The following is a 20,930-nucleotide window of genomic DNA, read 5'->3' as shown; positions in this document are numbered from 1 at the left end:
GTAGAACTTTCATCTGTATATGCTAAGGTACAGGATCTGCTACTAACACACAGAGATCTTCTGATATCTAACCATTTGATTCCATAGAAGGGGCGGGAGGTTAGGCTACCCTGTCTTATATAATGGCAGCTCCTTTTATGATTTATGGACTACTTTCTATGCTGACCTTATTTGTGTTAGGCATTTTCTTACTTATTGGGCCATGTATACTGCATACTAGAGCATGATAGTTAAAATAAACATTTTAAACTTTCCTCGTGTCTCTGTCAGAAGCTATTGAGGACTAGTATGAGTGTGAGAGCGAAAGGGTGTGTCCTGCACCAGCAATCCCTGAGAGGGTCGGGAGTGTTGTGTTCTGGGTGTCTAATCACTTGATCCTCTGTGAGTGAGAAGGAGGGCAAGTGAGACACTCAATCAATCAATCAATCAATCAGGGTTTTATATACCACGCTACTTACCCGAGGGGAGCAGCTCCAGATAAGTTGAAGATCCAAGTCTTGAGATCCTTCCTGAATATGTGCAGGGTCGGGGAGCGTTTGATGTTCACAGGGAGCTTGTTCCAGGTCTTGGCTGCGATGTGGGAGAAGGCTCTCCCACCTGTTCTGTTTCTGCGGATGCGGGGTACCTCTGCCAGGGCGAGATCGGCAGATCGGAGGTTCCTCTTGGGTGCGTGGGAAGATAATCTTTCATTGATGTATTTGGGTCCTATATTGTTGAGTGATTTGTAGGCATGGGTGAGGAGTTTGTAGGTTACCCTCTTCTCAACGGGGAGCCAGTGGAGGTCTCATAGGTGTTGGGTCATGTGTTCGTGACGTGGTATCCAGAGGATGAGTCTGGCTGCGGAGTTCTGGATGGTTTGGAGTTTGTGTAGAAGGGTTCTGTTGATACCGATGTATAGGGCGTTGCCGTAGTCCAATCTGCTGGTTATGAGTGTGTGGGTGACGGTTCTTCTGCAGTCGGGGGGATCCATTTGAAAATCATATTATAGTTGGTCCATTTCATATCGTTTACTCAGGTAGTAGGATGACTCAGTCCCTGATTGCTAAAGTTCTATGATCCCGAGCATAGTTCTATGACTCTGGAAAATTCCTGCAACAATATGTCGAAATCACAAGCTCTGAACCTCACCTTACCATTGCAGCTCGTTCCAGGTCTGCAAGACATGGTTGCATTTCAATGGGCTAAAAAGCATATTCGCTATGTGGAACTTAATGTTACAAATTCCCTTCAGACCTGTACTCGCACTAACTGGGCCCATTACTGTGAGGTTATTTTAGAGGACCTGCGCAGATCTCCTGGTTGGGGCTGATCAATGTGGTCAAAAGGAATATTCTGCCTCACATACTTTACCTGCTTTAGTCCCTCCTGACCTCTATTCTAGCTGAAGATATTCATCGACACCTGATAGATGTCTGAGCCTTTATCTAGAATGGGAAACATCCCCATATCTCCAACCACATACTTATGCTGCCCAGAAACAGAGGAGGCGTAGCTTTGCCTCATTATCTTGATTAATATTGAGAAGCACATCTCAGGTTTATTCCCGAATGGGTAGTTTGAGAGAGTTAAAAACATTGTTTCCACATGGATCACGCATTGGCATGCAGGCCACTGTAGGACCTGGCTTGCCAACCAAAACCCCATCGCCCGCCTAGTGTTTATCTTGCAGCCCCAACTAAATTGGTGCTGGAAATATTAGGCAGAATTGCACTTACCTATGGCCTTACCTAATTTATTTCTCCCATACTAACTTTGCACGTAACCCGGATTCACACCAGGGCTCTAACCTGCATCTCTCGTCGCGTGGTACAATGCTGAATTTAGGACATTGAGTGACTTATTTAAGTACCTCAAATTGAACCATTTGAGCAGTGCAAGTTTGAATTTCATTTACCTGATAACATTTGGCATCAATACTTCCAACTCTGCCATTAGGCAGTCCATTTTCCTAATGTGGAGGGAGCGACACTCTCATTTACAGCCTTTGAAAACCTGATCTGCAACTTTGAAGGGTCTAAGGGCTTAGTTTCTAGGACCTAAAGGTGTCCTTCAACAATCTCGCCTGCTCCAGAAACACCCATATCAGGCGGCACTGGGACTAGAGCGTGGACTGGACATCATGCAGAAACAATGGGAGCTCTCATGGACCTTACTGGCCTCAGCGACCGAGTGTAGCTGGCAAAGTTCCCCATTGTGGAAATAGATCAGCCGGAATAGGTAACCCCAGGAGTAGGAAACTCCAATTGATCATAGGTGTGCGGTGATGGGCCAGAACACCTTCCTCTTCCACAGAGCTGAAAGAGCTAGGTCCTGGTACAAAGTGGGTTTCTGTTCCTTGTATTTGAAACCAGGTGCATTGCTGGCTTGTCGGATTTGTTATTTAAGTTGATAATCATGTACACAAGTTAAAATGTCAGGCGGGGGAGCAGAACTGTTTCTTCAGGGCCCTGCCGTGTGTGTGCTGTCAAGCTTAATATGAAAGTCCTCCGGTTCTCCCAGTAGCGTGCAGAATAGGCCTATAACCATGGCCTCGATGATCGCGCCCTCTGTCCCTGGGGCAATACCTCGGATGCGTATATTATTGTGGCAGGACCTGTTTTCAAGGTCCTCTGTATGTGCTTGGAGATCCAGGTTTTGCTCCCGCAGGCGGATGACTTCCTGTTGCAAGCTCTCGAGCTCTTCGGTCCTGCCAGTCTCGTGGTCATCCAGGGAGTTGACCCTCTCCCCCAGTGAATCCATATCGTGTTGCACCTCTCTCAGGTCGGCCATCAGCTCTCTTTTCATGGAGGTGAGGTCCTCCCATAGGGAGGAGAGGGAGGAGAAAAGGAACTCAAGGAAGGAGCAGCTGATTGGACCCTCCGTGTCCCCTGCACCGTCTATCTCTGTTGTAGACCTCTGGGTGGTTGGGTCCCCGGTTTGGGGCAATTTTAGGAGAATGTCCCTGACAGACCTGTCTTTCTTCGCTCTGCCAGCCGCCATGTCTGGGTTCACCACTTTAGCTGAGCATTGCCACACCTTGCCTCACCCAGAACCAGTCGGTAAGTCTCGCCCAGCGGGCTATAATTTATGGGTTGTATAGCCTGATCACTTAAGTGCCTGACCAAGTGAGCCTCAGCACCGCTCAGCCTTCTAGGCCAAGTCCCTACATCTGCGAGGGATCCAGCTCCGCGTCGCCCTTGTCCTGCAGTGATGTCCCTAATATGGCTGATGAGGTCCCTGTCCCCAGAGGTCCGCAGTATGCCAGGCCACTGCCCCCCATCAGTCACCGCTTCTCACCGCTTAACTTTAGGTCATAGTGCGGGGCTCGGTAGGACTCCGAGTGTCTTGGGCGGCAGCACACAGGCCTTTCACTGCCACTCTCAGTCTGCAGCCCTGGAGAGCGTCTCTGTGGTTAAGTCCGGCACTTCTCCGGCAGCCGGGGGCCTCCCCCCACAGTTCTGTGGGCGTGGTACAGGAGCTCAACTCCCCCGCTCAGGACTTTCCCACTCAGTCCTTCGACATCAGGTTCCTCTCCGGCTCTTGCTCCCACCTGCCCTAGGCCCTACTTTCTTCTGCCCCCAGCTTGCTGCAATCGACTGCTGGCGTCCACCTCCTCATTTCCACTCACTGTGCCCTCAGCTCCAGCCTTCTTTCTGTTTAGTGGGTTAGGAAGTGCGCCATCCCCTGACCCCCTCCTGCAGCGCCGTCTAGGCCAGACCATGGGCACCAGCCTCCACCTTGTCCAGCTTGTCGCTCCGGCCGGCCGCAGTGTCACCTCCAGCTGGGCCTGCCAGGTCCCCACAGATCGCCAGGGGGAAGGGATCCACCACAGGATAATATTGCCTCTTACCCGGGATCATTCGGAGCCTCCGTCAATGCCGCTCCTGGTGCTCCGCATCCTTTTCCTCGCTGCGATGGCCTCCTCTCAGCACGGGCCTCCGCCTTTCGTCCCGTCTTCACCAGCCAAACTCCCGGTGCCTCGCTCCACGTCAGACGCCAGCGCTGCAGATACTCTTCCTCAAGGGCACCACTGCATGAGGGAGTTTCCCCTGGGGGCAGGCGTAATCCAAAGCCCCTTGGTATGCTAGTAATTTACCAGGCCTAGAGCCAGGCGGGAGCGGAGAGACAGGAGAATGCACCTTACCGCTCCGCCATCTTGGTCATGCCCATGGGAGCTCTTATGGCCGAAAATCCTCAAAACCTTCACCAAGAATCCACCTACAGGCTAATGTTTCAGTGGTATTACACATCAGTCTATCTGTACTCAATCTTCCCTGCGACTTCCACCTCTTGCTGGAGATGTGGGGTGCAAGATGGTACCTTCAAACACATATGGTGGACATGCACACAACTCACTCTTTTCTGGAAAGAAGTTTTGAGTCATATTGAAAACAAGCTAGGGTTCTCTATTCCGGCAGGCTATTGTACTGTCATAGGGGCCTCTGCTCAACAACACCTGAAGCCCTCACCTTGGCGGACTGGTACCTAATGTGTCATATGTTGGGCGCTGCCAAACAATTGATTGCCCTGGATTAGAAGCCCACTGCCACACCTCCTATTGCTTCCTGGTTGACTAGACTTTCACAAACGATGACACTGGAACACTTATCGTTGAAACTATCCTTTACAGATAAGAAATTCTTGAATATTCCTCTGGTCTCTCCCCTTCACCTTAATAGCAGCAGAATGTTTCCCACTATCCCTGTTCTTTGTTTAGTTTGTTATAATCCTATTTTTGGGTAAGTACCAATCTAGAGCACTGTCTTAGATCTAAGGTGGCCATAAATATTTAGACATACCTCAGCTTCTTGCGGAACTGTTGTATGGGTATAGTCCAAACCAGATGCCTTTGACTCCATTCACGTACATCATGGAGGAATCAAGTTTTACGTTAATTAGTTCCTGCAAATATATGGTGGGACTTCCTCAGTGGATACTTTTTGCTTTTGATTAATATTGCTCATGTAAGATGTTTGGGTCATATTGATTCTCTCTCCTTAATATTTATTGATCACTGTTTTTTGTATCCTTTCTTTTAATGCTCCTGTGTGCTATATAATGGTCCACCTGCATGTACTTATTATGTGAACGATTCTGCAGACTTTTAATATATATGACTAGTGCATGTACTTATTGTTTTTAAAATTCAATAAACAAATTCAGAGCAAAAAATGTCAACGTGGTAATCTCAACATCAATCTTTCTTGCAAATCAATCATGAAGAATGTTGTGGAAGAAAGCTACAGAATGTTTTATATGATTAGAAGCTCTTCTTTGTAGCCATTATTGCGGGGCAAGTGCATCTCTGATGATGTTTCATACATTGTAGGTCTTTTTATGTGCAGAGACTCCTCACTCATAAAGATATTACTTGTAAATCCCTTTGTGATTTGCAAACAATTGTAATCTTACACAAAAGTGTAAGTTTACATATGCAAATCACGCCCTAGGTGGCTGTGCATTCTCCCTTGTTCTCCCTTGAGGCAAAGAGATCCAACCAAGTGGGCTTTAACTTTTCCTGTATCCGGCAAAAAATCTATGGTGGCAAAGGAAGCATAATGTTGGACTTAAATGGTCCACAAGCAAATTCTCTCTCTTTGGACGATATACTACTGCCAGAATAAGGAGATTCAACTACACCTAAAAGTAGATCTGGTGGGTCAGGGGAGTAAGGGAGGAGGAACCCACCCCCCGGTTATTGATCTAAGTTCTGACTACCTTATTGTCTGTCTGAATGAGAACTGACGGATTGAGGATGTCCTCAGGAGACTTGCCAGTTGGACTGCCTTTAATTCCTTTCAAATCAAAGTCCTTGAAAGGAATTCAAGGTACAATTTGTTCTGGATTTGACTGTTCCCCAGGGTGGCTCCCAAGTCCTTCCTACTGGCTTGTGTTGTCATTACCCTCTGGGAGTGGTAACAGAAAGGAGAGCCCCGGATTGATGAGTTTGCCTGATGTCACCACTGCAGATCCTGAAAAGCATGGGCAGATATTGAAACTATAAAACACACGGGAGGTACTAAAAGTCTGAAAACAAAGAGATAACTGGAACCTAATAGTGTCCCATTTTATGCCCAGACCACAAAGTTGATCCAGAGAAAAGACATTGTTATACCAAGGAGAGTGAGAGAAAGAGAAGATACAGAGTCTGAGGAACTAGAAAAAGTACCCATCAGCCCACTCAAAAGTGGAATCTCTTCATCTGGGTATGTTTGTGTTGGAGAATGGTGTCCTATAGGCTCCTCCTCAGAGAGAATTTTCCGAGGTCGCCTACTATCGGACCCAATGGTCAAACATTCAACCAACAGATGGCAGTATATGAGCGGGAGGGGCAAGAAGTTGCAGTGCTCAAAAGAAGAAAAGGAAGGAAAATGATCCACGTGATTTAAAAATGCCTACATTGATGTCATAGGAAACTTTATTATGTCTGACCATCAATGTGGTATGGTTAAAAAGCAGTAAATGATAGCATGCAAGGAATTGCTACCCACCATATATGTTATTCGGTCAACATGTTTCAGCCTTAAAACGGCTTTCGTCAGGACCTATGATGTGCTACTGCAACACTTACTTTCAGTGATGTGATATGTGATCTACACCCACTTTCCAAGAGAAAAAATTGGTGTATCTTCTCCTGTATATACAATGTGGGAAACAAAAACAAAACAGGATTACAAGTATACAATTTTGTGTATCCCTTATCTCTGTAATGAATACATATTCACTTAAATGTTTATCACTCACCCTAATTGCAGGGAGAGAGAACCTCACCTCACCTGGCAACTGCTCAGGATAGAAGGAGGCCACGCACTGGAAATAAACATATAAATCTAAGGTTAAATCCAGAGGCAGTAAAAAAAGGGGTTTTGAATTTAAAGTTTAAAAGCATTTTTACTGGTGATACAAGAGGGCAAAATGGCAAGCGCAGATTTGGAGTGCATAAGGATGAAAAAGCGTCTCACTGGTAAGAATGACTTGGCTGGCCTAAACTGTCCTGCATGGTGAATAGAGCAGCTGGGTAACCAAAAGTCAGAGACCAAGACGCCTACTCCTATGCTGTCAAATAATTCTTTCCAAGAATGAGATCTCTACAGCGTCTGTCTAAGCAAACGCAGTCACTCACCTCTCCCTCGTTGCCTCGGGTTAAGAACTGAGCCGAGGGGGAGGCGGTGATTCAGACTTGTCCGCGGCATTAAGTATGTAGGATAGCGGACCTGAGAGGGAGCTGTCACCAAAAATGATCTCTACAGCGTCTGTCTAAGCAAACGCAGTCACTCACCTCTCCGTCATTATAGTTGGTCTATAAAAATATTTCCCCTCGGACCCTCCACCACCTTTTTGGTTTTTTGAGATATTGAAACTATGCAACTGAAGCCTTAAGACCTTAGGAACTAGTGCCTCAGAAGGCGATTGACCATGGGGTACAAATTGCTAAGGGGACAATTTCCAGGGTTGACAACATAAGTCCCTGAAAAACCTACTACTCTCTTGATGATGCTTGAACCTTTGTCAGAAGATCCCTTAGCCAAGATTGTAGCTTGATTCTTCTCTGCTCTTGTAAGAACATTTCTCCTGAAGCTGTGATGACTTTTACCCTCATGAATGCAGCACTCTGGATGGTTCTCAACTGGATTTCTGCAGATTCTGCAGGAACCTGAATCAGGCCAAAGCCTCGCAGATTACTCTGATGAAATCTTCTGATGCGTTGTAAAAAGAATTAGAAGCAATTAGGCATTCACCCAGATAAGCAAATACTCAGATACCTTGAGAATTAGGGTAGCCACCACTGAAGCCAGTAACTTTGTAACGGTTCTTGAGGCCGATGCCAAACAAAATGTGAGGACTCTGAACTGGAAGTGGTTGTCTTTAACACAAAAGCAGAGGTACTTCTGCCTACCCACACAAGAGAGGTACCATTTTTATCGGGAGATATGGGGGAATGCTAGGTGGTAGGAAATTTGTGTCAGTCCGGTGATCCCTCAACTTTCCCACACAGAACATTTTGGAAAATTTGATTCTTTTCAGCTAAATTTGAGATTTGCAGGGTATTCTGGGTAGGGAAACGTTGGGGGATCCACACAATGCAAGCCATACCTCACTGGACTCTCCAGGGTGTCTAGTTTTCAGAAATGTGTGGGTTTCCCAAGATTTTCGCTGAGCCCGGGGCCAAAAACCCAGGACCCCCCTTGCAAAACTAGGTTGTAATACGTTTTGGACCCTTACCAAGCGCAGGTACTTGACCCACCCACGCGACTGAGGTACCATTTTTATCAGGAGACTTTGGGGAATGCGGGGTGGGTGGAAGGTAGTGGACCAATGCAGATTCCAGAACTTTCCCTCACAGAAATGTGGGTAAAATGTGTATTTTATTTTGCAAAGTTTGAGGTTTGCAAGGGATTCTGGGTAACAGAACCTGGTGAGAGCCACACTAGTCACCCCATCCTGGATTCCCCTGGGTGTCTAGTTTAAAAAAAAAATGTATAGGCTTTCTAGATTTACCTAGGTGCCGGCAGAGCTAGGGTTCAAAATTTACAGCTAGGCACTTTGCAAAAAAGGGGTCAGTTTTTACTGTACAAATGTGGTGTGTCCACATTGCGTTTTGGGCTATTTCCTGTTGCGGGCACTAGGCGTACCCACAAGAGAGAGGTACCATTTTTATTGGAAGACTTTGGGGATTGCGGGGTGGGTAGAATTATGTGGATCCACGCAGATTCCAGAACTTTCCATCACAGAAATTTGAAGAAAATGTGTTTATTTTAACAAAGTTTGAGGTTTACAGGGGATTCTGGGTACCAGAACCTGGTGAAAGCCACACAAGTCACTGCATCCTGAATTCCCCTGGATGTCTAGTTTTAAAAAATGTATAGGTTTGCTAGGTTTCCCTAGGTGCCGTCAGAGCTAGGGTTCAAAATCTACAGCTAGGCACTTTGCAAAAAAAGGGTCAGTTTTCACTGTAAAAATGAGGTGTGTCCTTGTTGCGTTTTGGGCCGTTTCCTGTCGCTGGCACAAGATCTACTCACAAAAGAGAGCTACTATTTTTACCAGAAGACTTTGGGGAATGCGGGGTGGGTGGAATTTTGTGGAATCACTCAGATTCCAGAACTTTTCATCACAGAAATGTGAGTAAAATGTGCTTTTTTGACAAAGTTTGAGGTTTGCAAGGGATTCTGGGTAACAGAACCTGGTGAGAGCCACAGTAGTGACCACATCCTGGATTTCCCAGGGTGTCTAGTTTACGAAAATGTATAGGTTTGCTAGGTTTCTCTAGGTGCTGGCAGAGCTAAGGTTCAAAATCCACAGCTAGGCACTTTGAAATAAAGGGTCAGTTTTCACTGTAAAAATGTGGTGTGTCCATGTTGCTTTTTTGGCTGTTCCCTGTCGCGGGCACTAGGCCTACTCACTCAAGTGAGGTACCATTTTTATCGGGAGACTTAGGGGAACACAGAATTGTAGAGCAACTGTTATTACATATTAACTTTCGATGCATTTCTGCCTTCCAAATGTAAGATAATGTGTAAAAAAGAAGTCATGTTGAAAAATGTCCTATAATTCACATGCTAGTATGGGTACCCACAATGTCGGAGATGTGCAAATAGCGACTCTATATTTTGTTACCATTTCGGAAATACATAGGTGTCTTTCATACCAATTTGTCACTGTTTTTATTTTCTCAAATGAATTGCTATATACCCGGTAACCAATAAATAAACATTGCAAGACGCTGCTCAGGTATTGGCTCTGGGTTCCTCGGGTTCTTGGTGAACCTACAAGTCTTATATATATCCCCCACAACCAGAAGGTTCCGGCGGATGTAACGGTATTTATTGTTTTCAAAAGTCTGTCATACTTAGAAGAATTTACAGGTGAAAATGTTGGCACAAATGGCTGTTATTTTCAACTCATTTTCAATTTGTCTTATTTTCAGCTGTTAGTTTCTATAAATTAACCCTGAAGGATCTACACAAATGATGCTTTGCTGAATTCAGAATTTTGTCTAATTTTGTCAAATGTATAACTTTCCAGCATCCATTATTGCTTTCATTTCCCACTCTACCATTATCTGGAAGGAGGTTGAAAGCCCAAAAAATACCCAAATTAGGCTACGTCCCAGTAAAATGCCAAAACTGTGTAAAAACTTGTGGTTTTCTGACAAAAGTCTGTCAGTCCCTGAAAGCTGGGAAGATGGTGATCTCAGCACCACAAACCCTTTGTTGATACCATTTGCAGGGAAAAACAGATGCTTTCTTCAGCAGTACTTCTTCCCATTTGTCCCAAAAATACCAAAATGTAGCCATATTTGGGCTAATTTCTGGGTCGCCGCAAGTTGAATCAACAAACCTTGGGTACCTTTAAAATCCCATGCTGTTGGAAGAAAAGGACACAAATTTGGCGTGGATATCTTAAATGGTCAGAAAGTTACAGGGGCCTAAGTGCGAACTACTTTAAATAGCCAAAAAAAGGCTTAGCCCAGGGGGGGGGGGGGTGAGGGGGGAGTCCAAGCAGCGAAGGGGTTAAAGTAATACAGTTAAAATACTTACCGAAGGAAAGCATCTCAATAAGCAAAAATGCCCACTTCCCCTTTGCATAGTGTCAACGAGAAGGAGAAGTTGGCCATACTTGTAGTCCACATTTTTTGATTGGGAAAAACATTTCTATGTGAAATATTTGCTCTTATCAGTAAGGACCGGGATGATGAAGATGAACGAGGAGGTAACGCTCTTCACCCCCCTCCCCATCAATAGGCAATCCCACTCCCCTTCTGGTACGTGACCCTTAACCTGTCACATCTGTCACGTATTTTCTCCTCATAAGGGCGCTCAGCAGCTTTGGGACTGCTGGTCAAGCTAGTTTAAGCTAGCAAGAGCTGAATCCAAGCAAACATTTACGGAGCAGCCAAATTGGTGTAATGTCCAGGCTAACAAAGATACCCATTGGGCTGCAGGCTGCCACATGGTAGTAGCGACCCTGGCTAACAGGCACATGCATTCTCTGGGGTTATATCTTTGCAGATAATGAATCCCTCAGACAGATCTCCTTTCAAGGACCTGGTGTAAATGGTGTGGCAACTATGGCCTTGGTTTAGAGGTAAGCGGTAATGGCATTGGTGTCAACATCTGTCAGACAACATCTGCCACCACGGTGGTAGAGCCACCCTAGAGTAGAAAAGCATACAAGATCTTACTCTGTGGCAGCTCTCCCAGGCCTGCCACAGTTTCACCCCTCATCCTGTTGACATATCACTAGATCGTGGTTGTTCAATAGTCAAACTTGCAGCCTAACTGTGTATAAGGATGCCTGCCGGCCAATGCACTGCAAGAATGTTGCCACACCTGTTATGATGGAAATCTACTTGCCTGAGGTGAAACTCGCACCTTAACCTAAGTTCAGAACACGATGATGCTGTCAGGATAGATATATCAGCCTCTCACGTCACTGAGCTACTGACTGCTCTTCCTGGCAATGAAAAGCACACAGCGCGCATCCAACGCACACAATGTCCACATATCTGCCAAAACTCACTCAACAACATTTTGCTAATGAGCTAATGAAAGAAAGGGTTATAATTCCGGCAATATTAGTAAAGTTGAACAAACCGATAACAAATCACAGCACAAAAAAATCTGTGAGAAATATAAAAATATTACTGAAAACGTGGGTAAGATACGGTCATGCATTCTTCCTAATATAGAAGAGTGTATAATTGATTAATTTATTTATAATAGGCTTTGAGACTATAAGAGCTAATTTATCTCACATTTAGTACTCTAATTTCATTTGGAAGAGATGTTAATTGTGTTACTCTAACCTGTCGCCAAAGGAGTAGCCAGAAAAATAAAATACCCCCCATTTTGAACTAAACCTCTGATGGCACTAAGAAAGAAATGCAAGTGTGCCTAACCTTCCCTAAAAGAGCTCTTTTGTCTCTCTGTCCGACATCTATCCATTATTCCTTTCACTCTTTAATCCAGCTGCTGGTATCCACTATTTCACCTTTACATTCTGACATCCATTAATTCTTTTAATCATCATTCAGTCTTTTCCTATCCCATTCTGTCAGCTATCGATTCCTACAGCCATCCATCCATCTATCGGTCTGTTCATCTATCCACCCGCCCATCCATCCATCCACTCTGCCATCCATCCATCATCCATCCACTCTGCCATTCATCCATCCTGCCATCCAAGCAACCATCCATCCATCTGCCCGTCTGTCTGACTGTTCGTTCATCCGTCCGTCCATCCATTCATCCATCCATCCATCAATCCAGCCACTCTGCCATCCATCCATCTGCCGCCCATCCACTTATTCTACTGATGGAGCAAGGACTCGTGAAAAAAGAGACTTGCTTGGGAGAAATCTTCCCATGTAACCTCTAACCCCATACTAAACTTGTATTGTGGAAATAATATGCATTACACAACATTCATAAGTAGAAACAAAAATTGCCTATGTGTATTATTAACCAGTAACTCAAGTGTGATTCTAAAATGGTCGCTAACTGAAAAACTTTAGTACGCATACGTCTACTGCATCTACGTAGTATGACGTATCTTTTGCTTGGAGGGAACTTTCTGCACTCACGCAGTAGCTGACAAAATGGCTGTTTGTTACTCACATGCTTGCCACTTGCCTGCTGAAATTCTAAACCCAGTTATTTGGCGCCGCGGCCAGGGCGACTGACGCTGGAATTTGGGGACCACGGTTCGATCCCCGGCTCCGGCGGCAGGTCAGCCCAGCACCATGTGACTCTGGGCAATAGCTCGCTTAATCTTCCCGACGGCCCCCCAGCGCCTAGAGACCCTTACGGGTGATTGTGCGCTTTACAAATGTGGATTTTACTTCACTTTACTAATGCTAAAGCGGGGAGAATAATAATAATAAGTAAATGGGAGTAGAGTAGATATAGGTGGTATGCAGTGAAACCATTTATTTTTTATTTTAACATTTATCTTTTTGACTCTTTCAATAGTGCTTATTATGGGCCTAGAATCGTGAACCACAGTCTATTCCCTCTCGTTCTACCGCACATGTGTAGTGCAACCAAGCTGGAAGACGCAATGTCAACTTGAACATTGTTCAAGGTTGCTGATGGATACTTTCATGAGAACCCGGAACCACAGTCTACTGAAATGCATGGGAACCTGCAGATGTTTTATAATTTATGACAATTGCATTGTGAATGCGGTGGGAAATAAAGTTTGAATAAAGAATCAAGGTGATGGGTTTATTAACAAAGACCTAACTGAAAAGAGTAATATGTAAGCATGCTGTTATGATCACCTACCCTTGCCTGTCCAATCAGAATTAATATTTTCATAAGTTTGACACATTAATGGGTAGTACCAGCATACAGAAAGGTATAATTGAGGTAGTTTAGTTAGTTAGTTGTGAAGTTGCAGACAGAGATGCTGAAGCTAGAGACCCGAATGCTGTCCGAGAGCACAGAGAATTTCTAGATGGGGATGCTGAAGAAGAATTGAATTGCTGAACCAATTATCTTAAGCAAATAAATGTTAGAAGAAGATCGCGGAAGAATCTTGAGGAGAAAGAGAGTGTCAGAGAGGGGTGCTACGCAAGTGTTGGCACCTCGTCTGTCCTGTCCTGATTCCTGTCCTGAAGTCTTTGTTCACCAGATGTTTCCTGGGGGTCTCTTTCCAATTCCTAGGCCTGGGAGTTCGTTTTCAACCCATCCTTGGCAGGGCCGGACTGGCTACCAGGCGTTTTGGCATGCTGCCGAGCTGGGAGCTGACTTCGTTGATGGGGACTTGCGTGTACTGTTTTTTTCGAAGCACACGCAGGTCTCCATCAACGGAATTAGACCCCACCGCAGTGACATCAGCCCCCAGCTCGGCAGCATGCCAAAACACCCAGTAGCCAGTCTGGCCCTGATCCTTGGTAATTATAAATATATCTGTGAATCCGCTTATGTGCTTTTCCCTCTATCCTCTCTCTTTCATGCAGTGTCAGTGCTAAGTATAAATGAATACCTATAAATGAATGGGTAAAGGATGTGGTCCGTCGGCTAGACTGCCGACGTTGGTGCTGGAAACCAGAGTTCGAGCCTTCGGGTCGCATTCACATCCTGTGATTCTGGGCAAATCACTTAATCTCCCCGTGCCTGAATGTGTAATGTAAATACGGTGCTCATGTAAAGCGCTCCAATACTTTCGGGTCGAGTTCGCGCTATATAAATATGCAAAATATTTTTTTTAAATGCCATTGATTGATTATTTGAAATTTTCCTTCCTGCGAGAGAAGGAGTTTGTTCTGTACGGCGAACACCTTTTACAACGATGCATCACATCATCCCCTTTTGTATCGCTTTGTACGCCCTAAGTGTGGCAGGGTATACTCAGACGTGAGTCCCTTGTTCACTTGGCCACTGGATTCAAGATAGCCTGGCTGATGAGGATTATGAATCCGAAACCGGTCCCAGGATGCTTGTTTCCGGTCCAGGGAAGACATGGCTTGGCAGTTCGGGCTGGACTGTTCCCATAAGGCACAGGGTCAGACTGATTTGCATATAGCCATGTCTGAACTGGGGTGGCTGAGTGAACTAAAGAATGGTGATGGATTAAACCCAGATCAGTTGACTGGGGGTGAGTGTTTGATTTGTTCAAACGCTCCGTCCATCATCCCCTTTTGTATCGCTTTGTACGCCCTAAGTGTGGCAGGGTATACTCAGACGTGAGTCCCTTGTTCACTTGGCCACTGGATTCAAGATAGCCTGGCTGATGAGGATTATGAATCCGAAATCGGTCCCAGGATGCTTGTTTCCGGTCCAGGGAAGACATGGCTTGGCAGTTCGGGCTGGACTGTTCCCATAAGGCACAGGGTCAGACTGATTTGCATATAGCCATGTCTGAACTGGGGTGGCTGAGTGAACTAAAGAATGGTGATGGATTAAACCCAGATCAGTTGACTGGGGGTGAGTGTTTGATTTGTTCAAACGCTCCGTCCATCATCCCCTTTTGTATCACATCGCGGTGCCATCACAACACAACTTTTACATCGCAGGATCCTTTACATAGTATGCCTCTACAAAGCATGCTTTTACGTCGCAGTGGCTTTCACATCGCGTGCTATTACAACGCAAGTATGGGTAAGTACATGACAGGAATAGCTCTAATTGGTAATTGCGTCTATGGTAATATATTAATAATTAATTAATCAATTCAAAATTATGAATAGCTTAACAATGCGCAATCTAATAATAAGTAAAACATTAATATAACAGTATTGATACCCGCAACACAATATTAGATAATTAATGTTCTGAGTCATAATTTCTTTTTATATTACAGTATTTATACCCTATACACAATAATAATCTATTAATTAAAACAACAGTATTAATATAACCATTAATATAACAGAGTATATAAGACTAAATAATCCTCAATCTTAATTTTCAAGTATATAATAATAAATAATGCACTATCTAATAATAAGTAAAATATTAATATAAAAGTATTGATACCCTCAACACACAATAATAATCTATTAATTAAAACAACAGTATTAATATAACCATTAATATAACAGAGCATATAAGACTAAATAATCCTCAATCTTTACTCACGGTTAACAGCGATCTCAATGTATTTTCCCACGCTTTTACATTGAAGGCAATGGAAGGGATTGTCCTTTTTTAATTTTTACAGATAACGATGGCGTTGGCTGATGCCGGCGTCCATGCGTACATTGCGTCATTCTTTGGGTCATCGCGAGCCTGAGAAGCTGGCAGGGAGAGCTCCGTTAAGGGAAGACACTTTTCACAGTTACTAAAATACATATACTGTTGATAAAGTAGACGAGAGTGGGTCATACAAAGAGGAAAATTAATTATAAGTTATTTGGGTACATTTTGTCATTCGTTGGGTCGTCGAGAGGCACAGAAGATGGCATGGCTAGCTCCGTTAAGGTAAGACACTTTTAAAATGTAATAAATTACATATTGTTTAAGAAAATTAAATGTTAAAATGTACTGTGAATAATCTAGAAACAAAGAAAAAGGTTTAAAAACAATGCTTTGATGCGTTAAAAACATGTCAAGGGTAAGTTGGGATCTACTAAATCATATACAATATATGATACTTAGAATTGACGTATTTAATGTTTCTATATTTATGTTTGGTTAATAATGTGTTGATTGGATATAAATATCAGAGTTTTAAGACACAATGATAAATTATTGTAAATAATGCTTTTATTTGTACTAACATGTCGAATTTGTATTACATATTGAATGCTTCAATATTTAGGTTTGCTTTGACAAAATGTTATCAGGTTTCTTTTCATTTTTCATGCTTCAAAATGTATGTTTTTTCATTCTTTTTTTTTAATAAATACATATTGCACATAGGATTCAATGATAACGCTTGTCCCTTTTTACTTTTTACAGTTGGAGATGATGTTGACGCGCATACGTTACTGACATCATTTCGGGACTCGTCGCAAGAGAGAGAGCAGGTGGAACGGAGAGCTCCCACAAGGTAAGGGACTCCAACTTTCTTCATATTCTTTTATGCATACTAAGGTTTATTCTCGCAATGGCTACAAATAGTTTATTAGTTGAGGAAATGCTTTTGGGAATTCATTTTTGAGAGGCAATTTAAGGACAATGATAATACCCTGTTATATAGTATGCCGTGTGTTGTTGTTCGCTTTGTTGTACACAAATAATAACAATGTTTATTTACAATATCTAGTACTTTATTATATACATTTCTTAGTAAGACGTTCATTTACATTTGTATTTTACAGGTTATATTTTATTCAAAAGATGCTCTACTAATGTTTGTTACTTTTTCCATAGATACATATGGGATGTACAATGTTGAGTGCAAAAGCTTCTGGAAATCCGAATCAAGGATTCGATTTCCTCCGATACCATTGTTTGATTTGGTGGTGTTTTTGGAAAGGGGGGCCTTGCTTTTACCAAGGACTTCCTGTTTCCATCGGAATTGAAGGAATTTGCTGAATCGTGTGAACTGCATTTACCAGAATGCGAAGGGGCGACCCGGCTGAGCGGTCAGGAGTGTCCTCCCTCCCTGTTTCAAGCTGTGTGTTGTTGTTCGCTTTGTTGTACACAAATAATAACAATGTTTATATACAATATCTAGTACTTTATTATATACATTTCTTAGTAAGACGTTCATTTACATTTGTATTTTACAGGTTATACTTTATTCAAAAGATGCTCTACTAATGTTTGTTACTTTTTTCATAGATACATATGGGATGTACAATGTTGAGTGCAGAAGCTTCTGGAAATCCGAATCAAGGATTCGATTTCCTGCGATACCATTGTTTGATTTGGTGGTGTTTTTGGAAAGGGGGGGGGCTTGCTTTTACCAAGGATTTCCTGTTTCCATCGGACTTGAAGGACTTTGCTGCAATAACAAAATGTGGATGGTATCTTTGCTATTGGAGGCCAGGTTGGATTCCTACTCGAGGATTGCCACCAAAATACAAGGACTTTTTGGGAAAAATACCTTTGTTGCTTTTCAACTTTGGCTGGGGAGGCTTGCTTTGGATACCAAGCGAGGAACTACCAGACGAATTTGGATTGCATCGTTGGATTAGGAGGCCTACTTGGAACCACATTTTGGAATTCCACGGAACGGTCAATGGTACATTTGGGAGGTTGCATACAATGGAAAAAGGACTCTTGGTGAACACATGGACAAGACAAGGGCAAGAGTTGAAGAAAGAAAACTTCTGCAGGTAAGGGGAAGACATTTATCTATTATTATACACAACTGAAAAGGTTACATTATGTAGGTTAAAAGGGAAGTACTAAGAAAGTTAGACATAGGAATTCAGTATGTGGGCAAAGCTAGAAAGGTAGTCTGATGCCACAGACAACTTAAAGAGTTGTAATGCTGATAATAGTCTTGCCAACATTTCCTTTGTTCTATGGGAAATACATGGGTTAAGACTACCTGTGGAAGATTTTGACATGCGCATTTCTTGGAAACTTTGCTCCCTCCGCAAAATTTCCAAGAAATGGTACAAATTAGGGTGCGGTTTGCCAATTGAGTTGTTCAAGGAGTTGTGCCATCCCTCTATGGCAGTATTTGTCTTTGCTCCTCCCTCTAAGCAGGCTGAGTATCAGTTCCACCAGTCCACAAGAAAACGTGGTTTCCTCCTGCACCCGACCTGCTTAGATGGCCAATCCATGTGTCTTCGAAATAATTTAGAATAGGTGCCAATTTATCTTCGTTTGACATAAAGTATTCTGAGTCAGTAATAGATGTGTAGTATTCGTCTACATTTTCAGGAGGAACAAAGCAAAGGGCTGTTCATTTTTTTAGTTCAAACTGCAGTTTGCTGTCAGACATATAATCCTCAATTAGAGATTTTTTTTAATTGTTTGCGCCAATATGCCTGAGAAAAGTGGAAAAAACATCCTTGGATTTTGGTATCAAAGTACAATTTGCTTATAGTATTCATCATTTGTAATTCAAAGTCCAATATAACTTTCCTCAGACTTTTGCTTAAAGTTTTGGATTTTAAAACTGATAAAAGTTCAGTATATGTTGAGAATTGCATGTCTGGGAGCAAACTGTAGACCAAGGGGACTACTGAGTTGTTAGTGTAGCCGTGAATAGTGTATATCTGGCTGAAAGGGGGGGCGTGCTTTTAAATGTACCATCCATCATTCACACATCACTGTTTTCCAACCTAACAAGATTTCGGGGGTGCTAAAGATACAAATTTGCTTCTAATCATTTTGGTTGCCATATATTAGGAAAGGTTCATTACAAACAATGACAGACAGTTGCTCAGGAATACTTATATCTGCAAAGGTTTGGGGGGTAACCCGTTTAGGGTTACATGCCTGTTTTTTACGTTGTATAATTCTTTGTAAGTTTGGAATACTGGGCATACTCTTTGCAACATGTTCAGGGATGTATTGGGTAACCTCCCTTAAAATTGCACCACAGGGTTCATTTGAGTACCCTGCAATTACTTTCATTTCATTTACAGATTCTCTCACTTCCATCGCCATTGCAGAGGCAGAGTGGTTATGGTCTGTGCTTCTTAAAGCAGAGTCACCCAGAGTAACCGCTCTGCCTCTGCAATCGGTGGAGTAGTATTGCACACACCTCCAATGACACCTAGGCTCGGAATTTCGCTCTTTGCAATACGCATAACCACTATGTTTAAGTAGGCGGTTTCCTCGGCTGGAGGTGATGTATTTCGCCATCTTTGGGACACACATTATCTGGGGGAAAAGGAGATACAAAACCAATATTAGTATCAATACACAGACATGTTGATGACTTGATGTAATTCGAAAACATTGTAGACGTTTTTAGGTACATTACTGCTCATAATGGCGAAGATTGAGATTACAATTGCAAATATATAATTCGTACATTTGTTATCGGGTTCAATCTTGAGAGCACGTACAGCAAAGGCAACATGCTGCTGAATGGAGAGTTATTACCTGGATTATTATCATACTATGCACAGACTACTGTTGTATTGATCAAGAAAACACTATTCTTACATCACAAATGTGATGGAACTAGGCTGCACATTCGGGTAAGAGCAAACATTTGGATTACCTGTATAGCTTGAGGGAAGTTGGATTACTTGATGGGTATTTACAAGGAATTTCTAAACTTGGATGATGGTTGGCGCTGTTGAAGGACGTTGCTGTAGGGAACAAAAGCATTATTAGGTATTTGGGACACATTGGCGATAGAACCAAAAAAAGGACATTTTACACCAACACTATTGAGTACACTTGTCGAGACAAGCACACTTTCAGGAATACTGGATTAACCTCATGTTTTTGCATGCTCTATTACACACCGGATAGTCGAGAAAAAGTTCACATGTTTGACAGCATATCGATTGATTACAAGTCAAACCGTTGGTATACCGATAATTTAAACATCGACGGTACACTTTTTATCGGTTGCTCTGCATTTACTTATAGTCTTTTGGTTGTTAGCGCAGACTTTAACAAGACAAGGGATCCAGAGTCAAAACTCTCATTTAAAAAGGCATACTTTTAGGACATTTACAGCTACTATACATTGGATTTATAACATTCATAGCCTTTCTTTCACCTACTGGTTTGGCTGAATGTCTCTGCTCAATGTAGGAGTCACAATGTCAGCAAAACGCGTCTGGTGTCCTGTTGAATCTGTTCACAACTGGTTGGAGAAATGGAGGACGACTCCCTGAAGTTTTGAAATTAATTGAAGTATGGGAGTCAAAGCTAAGCTCTGTAAAGGAAAGAAAATGCATACTTTTACTACAGTCACTGATTCAAAAGATTGGATTTGACAATAGGCATTGACTTTCTTTCACTTACTGGTTTGGGTGAATGTTTGCTCAAGGTTGTAGTCACAACGTCTGCTAAACGCATTTGTTCTGCCTTGGAATTATGTCACAAATGGCTGGAGACACGGTGGACGCCTCCTTTTATACCCTCCCTGAAGTTTTGTAATTATTTGAAGTAAAATATTCGTAATGTCCCAATTTACATTCTTGGATTTATGCTGGTGAAATCTAGATTTTACATGAAAAATAAAAATGGAAAGAAATTAGAGGGTGGGGGCTGGGGTGGGGACATCCGCCTTTTTGTACACCAACGGCTTATGATGCCTTCATGGAAAGTGTTGTAGGACTGTTGCTTTGGTGCTATGTTAAATAGTAGGACACTATTTATGCTTTTATTGCAAGGGTAACAAGTTACACAACATTAACATCTGTGGTATGCAAAAAAAAACCTTTAAATCGAGGGCAAAAATAGCAGGGGATCTATTGAAATACCAGAGTACTTCTTTGCGTACTCGGGTACTACTGTTACAACACACCCCCACCTCAAAAATCATGGTTGCCCTGTATCACTTCCCAGGGAGTTATTGGACAGCAAAAGCAAAACATATTGGCGTTATAATGGTATCAATTTTAATACCTGAGT

Source organism: Lissotriton helveticus, chromosome 9, assembly GCF_964261635.1.
Source record: "Lissotriton helveticus chromosome 9, aLisHel1.1, whole genome shotgun sequence".
Classification (NCBI taxonomy): Eukaryota; Metazoa; Chordata; class Amphibia; order Caudata; family Salamandridae; genus Lissotriton; species Lissotriton helveticus.
The sequence above is the reverse complement of the archived record's forward strand: the minus strand, read 5'-3'. Positions refer to the sequence as shown.